Genomic DNA, 8,235 nt, shown 5'->3' with positions numbered 1-8,235 from the left:
GGGCGTGGTTCTGAAATAATATAAAACAAAACAAACAACGTAAACAACTTGGAAGCGATTTTTGCAGAGTCTGGAGAGAAGTAATTTACCGGCCTTAGATTTACAAGAAGTCTATAATGGAAGTGTTTCGTCGTTTGAAAGAGTATATTTGTTGGTTATATACTCAATACACCCTTGTGACTGCTGTTTATATGCTCGAACCAGCAGAAAGATATACTTTCAGTATCCTTTTCAAAATGCATTGTCCCACACATTTATAATTATGTGGTGGTGCATGGTGGGAAATTTGCAGCTCTCACTGAACTGTGCACTACGTCTGCCACTGCCGGTCTCTCAGGCGGGCGCCACGGTATGTGTTGCACAGTTGGCATGGCTGGGTTAATAACTTAACTTGATCTCGACTTACTGTAACGGTGTAAGGCTTTTAGTATAAAGTTTAATATCTTTTATTGATTAAATAAACGGCATTATCTTGAAATTGGGAACCAGTTCCTAATTTTCACCGGACACTTTTTCACAACAAGACATGACCTATCTTTTCAAGCTTGCTCACTAGTTCATTGCAGCTGGCGCGCATCCTTCAAAGAGCTTAGATCAGATTGATTGATTTTGTCGAGCATTCTCTACTCGCTAAAATGGGAACCAGTGTGGAAAACTAGTTAAATCTACCCGCCAAAATGAGAACCAGTGGGAAAACTTCCCATAGTCTAGAGTTGTAAGCGCTGGGTCCCATTTCAGCGAGTAGAGTAAACTAGTTTAATCTACTCGCTAAAATGGGAACCTGCGTGGAAAATTCTTCATTGAGTTGTACACGCTGGTTCCCATTTCAGCGTGTAGATAAAGACACATTAAATGATATCTATTTCGTCAGTGATGATTCTGACGAGATAATTCTCTCTATAAATGCACTGTCTTTATCTACTCGTGAAAATGGGAACCAGCACAATTCAGGGTTTTCCATATCTGATTCTCATTTTGAAGAGTAGATAATAAGATTTTTTTGTTCGTGATGATTCTCTTACGAAATAAATCTCACTATAAATCTACCGGTACTCGCCAAAATGGGAACCAGTGTGGAAAACTCCCCATAGAGTTATACGTGCTTGTTCCCATTTCAGCAAGTAGAGTAAACTAGTTTACTCACTAAAATGGGAACCAGCATGGAAAACTCCCCCATAGAGTTGTACGCACTGGTTCCCATTTTAGCAAGTAGAGTAAACTAGTTTAATCTACTCGCCAAAATGGGAACCGGGTTGGAAAACTCCCCATAGAGTTGTACGCGCTGGTTCCCATTTCAGCAAGTAGAGTAAACTAGTTTACTCGTCAAAATGGAACCAGCGTGGTAAACTCCCCATAGAGTTGTACGCGCTGGTTCCCATTTAGCGAGTTTACTCGCTGAAATGGGAACCAGTGTGGAAAATTCTCCATAGAGTTGTACACGCTGGTTCCAATTTCAGCGAGTAGATAAAGACATGCAGATTACTAATATATTTATTTCGTTAGTGATGATTCTCTGACGAAGTAAATCTCACTAATAAACTGTCTTTATCTACTCGTGAAAATGGGAACCAGCATGTGTAATTCAGGAGAATTTTCTTAGGTGGTTCCCATTTTGAAGAGTAGATATAAAGAGAGATTACCAATGAGATTTATTTCTTCAGTGATTCTGACGAAATAAATCTAGCTAATAAACTGTCTTTATCTACTCGTGAAAATGGGAACCAGCATCAGGAGAATTTTCTTAGATGGTTCCCATTTTGAAGAGTAGATATAAAGAGAGATTACCAATGAGATCAATTTCTTCATTGATGATTCTTAGAAAGACGGAGTAAAAAAATGACAAGTTCGAACGAAGAGATGAAGTAAAGTCATACATAATGTTTATTTCAAATCAGTGTCAAATCAATAAGCTGGACTAGAGGATTCGACAATGGAGTATGACTAAACCGACATGGCCTACGGCAGCAAAACAAATTGTAAAGGAAAAGAACTACCCTCCCAACTTAGCACACGCCCTTTTTATCCTTCATGGCTCAAATACCATGTGAGAAAACCCTTCCCCAAATCGGTCCTATCACTTTTGGTGCAATGTGCCAAATTCATCCTCCTGTAATATAGTGTATAAAATGGAACTTATTAATGTGTGTGTACTCTGATTCCAAATTCAAGTTCTCTGACTTTCCATTATTCTTCCCTCTTACATGTACATAACTCTCTTCACCACCCCCCCCCCAACTGCTCTCTCAATCAACTTTCCCCCGCTGCGACTCACACTTCAACCATTCCCACTCCATCTCATCTACTCTCTTACTCAATTCTCTCGTTCAGTGACTCTCATGTCTTACACCCCAGTTATCTCTTCCACCTGTCCGTTTTATCTCTCTATCTCTCTCTCGTTGCTGAAGAATGCAAGCGAGCCAGAGAACAGGAAATCAGAAGCAGAATAGAAAAATATTTAAGTTCAGCTGGACCGTCTATAAATTTTAATTCAGTATTCAATTCTACTCTTCCAAATCCACTGAGTCCCGAAAAATACTTTTTCTAAATCCCAGACAGCCCAAACACCTAGCAACTATTCAGTTTGAATTCCTTCGCTACCACATTCCAAACACAGCTGGTCTGACCCAGAAAACCGGCAAATAAAACTAACACATTATGGAATGTAAACAGTGCAAGAAGGCAAACTTTTTACCAAAACAACCAAATATCTATTTTCCACCCAGCGATAGTAATATCAGAGATGGTATGTTATTTGACGGAACAAATATCAATGACATCGCCAACTATTTTAATTCTAAAAAAAAAGATTATTTCTTAACCCGTTAGTGTTAGTACCTTTTAAGTCGATCTAACTGTTGTGGCATATACCCGATCGTTTATGTTTGTCCTTTGTCCAGACAAAACGGCAAATTCAGGAACTTTTCGGTCAATATTTCATCAATAAATTAAATTTTGAATGTAATGATATTACACAATAACATTAAAAAGCTAAAATTTCACAATTATTTTTGTATTCAAATGCATGAGATATGAATTTTGAAAAAAGGTGATGGTGATGTATTTATTATAAGTGTCTTTGATATCAGACCCCCATCCTATATTGATATGCAGCCAGTCTGTTAGTTCGCCATCAGCAATTCAATTGTTGTGTCACTCATTTGTTACTCTGACCATATTGGTTTTATAAATCATTGTCACTGTTAAAGAAAGGGGTCTTATCACATATGGTATCAATCGTTGAATGTTACCTACAGCATGGATTTTTGTACAAGATCGAGCAAAAAAAGAAGGACTCAAGTGCAGTCATAGTTTGACTTAATTGCTTCTCATTTGGTCCTTATTGTCCGAATATTAGCAACCAAGTTTGCTCGGGCGATGGTTTGAGAAGCCTCTACTCATCAATCAAAGTGTCCCGATCTGCTGTTTGATGCAAGTTACCAATAGTTGACCAGTATCAAAATGGAGTTTACAATTTCATTGCTTTCGATCATACCATTTTGAATGTGGGGGTGATAGTTATCAAAATATTAGGGGTGGCATGCTAAAGAAGATCTCAGTGCACGGATTTGATGCCTGTTTTCACTAAATTTCTTGATTCCCACAAGAGTGATTGTTTTCCTTAACGATGGAACCCCAGATTCAATCATCGTGCTGACAATTCTAACCGCTGCCTACACCACCTATATCTACTTGCCATCTCACTGTGCCATGGTACTTGGATACCTTGGGTTGCTTGATGCCGCCTCTCCGACAACATGACAGAGGATTGGATACGTGGGACTGGTAACAAAATGGCCGAGGATGAGATACATTTGATTCAAAACTCTGAAGGGATTATTATGTCATGAAGAGGCTTAATGCTGATGGATGACGTGTTTCATGAAAGGACTTGTCAAAATGCTATATCCGACAGTTGCCATAGAAACTGTGCTTCTCAGCCAATCAGGGAAGTTGGCAGATATGACAACTTGGTCGGGCGGAAAGTGTTGATGATATCAGCAGCTGCTCTCAAGTGCAACTGTGTTCTCCAAGAAATAGCTTACTGAATCTCCAATGAATTATGTTTCATAGCCTCATTCCCCGGATCGGAAAATGCATTGCCTATAGTGTAAACTCTTTTTAACGTTCAGTATTTTTAAACGAAAAGAAAGAAAATCCAAAAAAGGTACTTCCTCTTCTTTCTGTGCAATGTACAATTTGAGAAGATAGTCGTCTTTCACCACCCGCACCATCCCCCTTCCTCGCTTGCTTTGAACCGTTTGTTTTCCAGTGATAATCAAGTTCTTTTGCCAAGAATATTTGTTGTAGGGCTGTAGGGTAAGGTAGAATGTGAACATTTTTGTTCAATGCATATTGTGGGCTTTCTTTCTAACAAAATTTCAAGATTCTTCCTTATTCTTAGTTACATGTAATTTTAATTTTGAATGGATGTCATGTAATTATGGTATTGTGATAATTGCGTGAACCTATTGACGAGGGGCTCTTTGCATAAAAGTTATCATTATGGTAACTTGGCCATGTAAATGTAACTTGCATGGAATCCTTTATATTGATTGGCTGCTGATCAGCGTTACCATGGTAGTTAACCATTGGAGGGCAAAGTTACCAGAATTATATTAACTTTTATGCTACAGGGCCCCTGGGTGGTATTCAATTTCGCCATAATTTTATATATTTTACTTGGTGTTTTGCTTAATTACAATAGTTATAAATAGGGATTCAGAATGGAGGCTTCTTGAGGGCAGTAGTGCACATGCAGTTCTCCCTGGATGCTCACGGTGCTATCCTAGCAACAGTTCTACATGTATTAATAATGGAGAGTGCAGACTGAAACACTGACTATAAATTGTAGTACTGCTAATTCTTCATTAAAAGACAAACATTTTCCTTTGTTTAAACAATACTGAACATGTACCTGCTCCTTTTAGTTTTCTCAGTGATATTCATTTGACCATGTGAAGACCTAGATAGATATTGATGATTACATGAATTTTCTTTTAAAAGTGAGTGAGTTTTAATAGAATCAAAATTGCACTAGGTCTGATGAAAAGTGCAATTTGGATTCTATTGCGATACATCTTTTTGTATAAAATAAGGGATGAATTATGGGTACACATTTGGATATTCCAAAATATATATCCTTGTTGAACAGAGTGAGAGGTGAATTTTTTTTTTACAAAGTGACTGTGGTCGTCCACTTTGACTTTCACAGTGAATAGATTATTTTCTTCCTAGTTTCTATGCCGTATGAAGTGTAATTAATCCATGATGCATACAAGTATGTGAATGAAGGTCATTTGCACGATGTTGAGATCTTATAGTTATAATTCTGTTTTATTTCTTGTTCCTTTTTTATAGTAATGGTAGTGCAAGACATTTCTTATATTGCTTTGTGATTCTACAGGGCTTTTATGTTCAGGAGATATTTTGGGCCTCATTTATCTGACTTGCAAATTTATTTCAGTTATTTTTTTTTATTTGTATACTATGGCAAAGTGCTGTGAGAAATCATTATAAGAAATTATAACACACAGCAAGTGGGTTTTTATTTCTAACTTCCATGTTACTTACAAGGTGAACAGCTATCGGTATGTCAATTTAAAACTTTCAACTTGCAGATTGATATTCTTAGAAAAGGGACTCATGCTTTTCTGGTTTTCATCCGGAAATATTTGATATTTTGAGAATGCATTAGTAGCTATTTGCCACACTGTTAAACTCCTATGTGTTTTTATGTGTGAATACTGGTATTTTTCAACTGACTCAGTAGCAAAGACATTCTTCCATCTTGAAAGCTTTTAGACGTCTCTGGGTCATACACGGAGCAACACATAATGCATGCAAAGTGATATCCTTTTAACTTAATATCCCAGTTTAGCTCGTTGGAAGAGCTTCTTTAGGGATTTCTTCTACAAGGTGCAAGGTATCAAATTACTGGTATTCTCACCCTTAAAATGGTATCTTCAGGGGTGTATAATGTAAATTTCAACAAGGTCTTTTGTTGAATTAAAATCGTCAACGTGTAGTGGAAATCTTCAGGATGCGATGCAAACAAAAAGAATTGAACGTAAATTCATGACGCCCTTGTACAAGATTTAATTTAGTAAATGTATTGTATTATACATTTACTTTTAATTGATGAACAATGATTCATTTGGATTTATGACATCTGAAATACATATGGAAACATTTTTTTTCTTTCTCAAATTTCTTGCATTTGAAAGACGGATGTCAGCTGCATGTAATAATACAAAATAGTATATTTTTGCTGTTGTCAATGAAGTTTTTCATTATGTTTTGATACTGGTTATAATTGATTTGTGAGATACTTGTACATGTATTTATAATAAATTTTCATATGACTAGGAAAATATCTTGTTTCTTTTTGGTTTCTTGAATTGCATCCAGATATTTTGATTTTTCTTTATCTTTCTAAAACTTTTTTTTTTTCTTATCATGTATTCCACTCTTGTTTTGTGTGAGGGTGTGTGTGTGTGTGCTCGGTCTCCCTTCTCCTTTCCCAGCACCCTTATCTGTCTCTCTCCCCCGTCTTTCTGCCTTCTCCCCTCAATCCATCCCACCCCTCACCCCCCCTCTCTTTAATTGGTAACTTTAAATGCTAATGAGATCATGTGTTTTTCTCCCTTTCTCTCTCTGCCTCTCTCTCTCTCTCTCATTCATTAAATGATAATGTTTAAATCACTTGGTGAAGAGTTGGGAAACCATCCCGTGCAAAGCCCTTCTTGCATTTTCATCGTAGGGAGAAATCCTCCCGATTTTTGGATGGTTCTGACCAAAGTAAAACGAGAGAAACTTGTAGAGTGTTTGGCATTTTTAGTTTTTGACGGCACTGCGAATTGTGCTCCCTCATAATTGTGTTATTTTACATGATAATAGCCCTGTTATGATGAATAGGTGTTTTTTTTTAATGAAAAATCAAGGATACGTCATAGTGGACTTCTTAAATGTCTTTGTTTTTCTAGGTGAGCTTCGTGTATATAAGTGGCGCCCCAAAATAAGTCATTTTTTAGGGGCCAGACATGGAGTAAGGGGGCTTATATATATATATATATATATACCCCCTTACGGCTTTTTCTCTAGGTTTCCTCTTTTCCAATGTCTTGAAGTCCGGGGTTTCTTATTTGAAAAGAGGGTATAATCACGGACAAGTTTAGAGACGAGCTTTGAGATGCAAGTTTGGAATAAGGAATGAGCCTCAGGGATGACCGAGATTGTGAAATAAGATTTGATAATGATACGACGGTTAGAAAGGGATGAAACAAAAGTATGAGATGGGGCATATAGTTGAGCTTTGTGGACTTGGTGTAATTATAATCCAAGTTTCCTAACGATGTGCAAAACATTTTTTTTAATTCAATTTCGGGGAAATTTCATGAAAATACAAAGTGAATTTTGCCTAAACCTATAGCCCCCCTATTTTTTTCATTGTAAATCTGTAGCGCAAAATATTGCCCCGAGACACGTACCTCATGACTATCATTCAAGTCTTGCATATGATGAGGCGCCGTTGTACCAATATTATATAGAACATTTATTTGTTATATAATCATTATTTATCTAATAATAACAATTATTTAAATGTAATTTACATTTTATTTGTAAAAAATTACTGTTATATAAAATGACATTTCTAATTTTCTATTCCAAGTCTTACTTCGTTATTTGTAAATAATAAATAGTTCGACATATTCCATAATTTACAAGCAATGGTTATTTGTTTTTCATTATTTATAAATAATGATTAATTGATTTTCATTATTTATGAATAATGATTTTTTGATTTTCATAAAGAATGACACTGCATACTTCATTATTTATAAATAATTGCAATTCATTTTTCCAATATTTGTAATTAATGATATCTTAATGACATTGCATACTTCTTTATTTATAAATAATTTCGATTCAATTTTTTTATAAACAATGATTTTTGGTTTCCATTATTTATTAATAAGTTTGTCGAGTTTTCTACAACTTGTAAATAATAATAATTTATTGATAATGCCAGTGCATGTTTTTCATACTTGCATGACTGTTTTTCAAGTCTCTGGGACGCGGTTCCGAAGTTACGTAACATTTTTTTGCATGTCAGTCAGACAGAAAAATGCATTCGAGCAAAGAAGTCGCCAATATCTCGCGGTTTCTCGCCGCTCCCTTCGGGAGCTTACGTATACGTAAGATCGTATCTCGCGGTTTCTCGCCTGGTCTTGCGCC

The 8,235-nt window shown here is 36.2% G+C and overlaps 1 long non-coding RNA gene across 1 annotated transcript; it reads left to right on the top strand.

The window, feature by feature from the left end:
• Positions 1-6,422, top strand: LOC121418335. Its single transcript, XR_005970453.1, has 2 exons — positions 1-222; positions 3,638-6,422. It is a non-coding gene; the product is annotated as an uncharacterized LOC121418335 (long non-coding RNA).
• The last annotated feature ends 1,813 nt before the right edge of the window (positions 6,423-8,235 follow it).

This window comes from Lytechinus variegatus, chromosome 7 (assembly GCF_018143015.1).
Source record: "Lytechinus variegatus isolate NC3 chromosome 7, Lvar_3.0, whole genome shotgun sequence".
In the NCBI taxonomy this organism is placed as follows: Eukaryota; Metazoa; Echinodermata; class Echinoidea; order Temnopleuroida; family Toxopneustidae; genus Lytechinus; species Lytechinus variegatus.
Note: the sequence above shows the minus strand (reverse complement) of the source record. Positions and strands in the feature narration are given on the sequence as shown.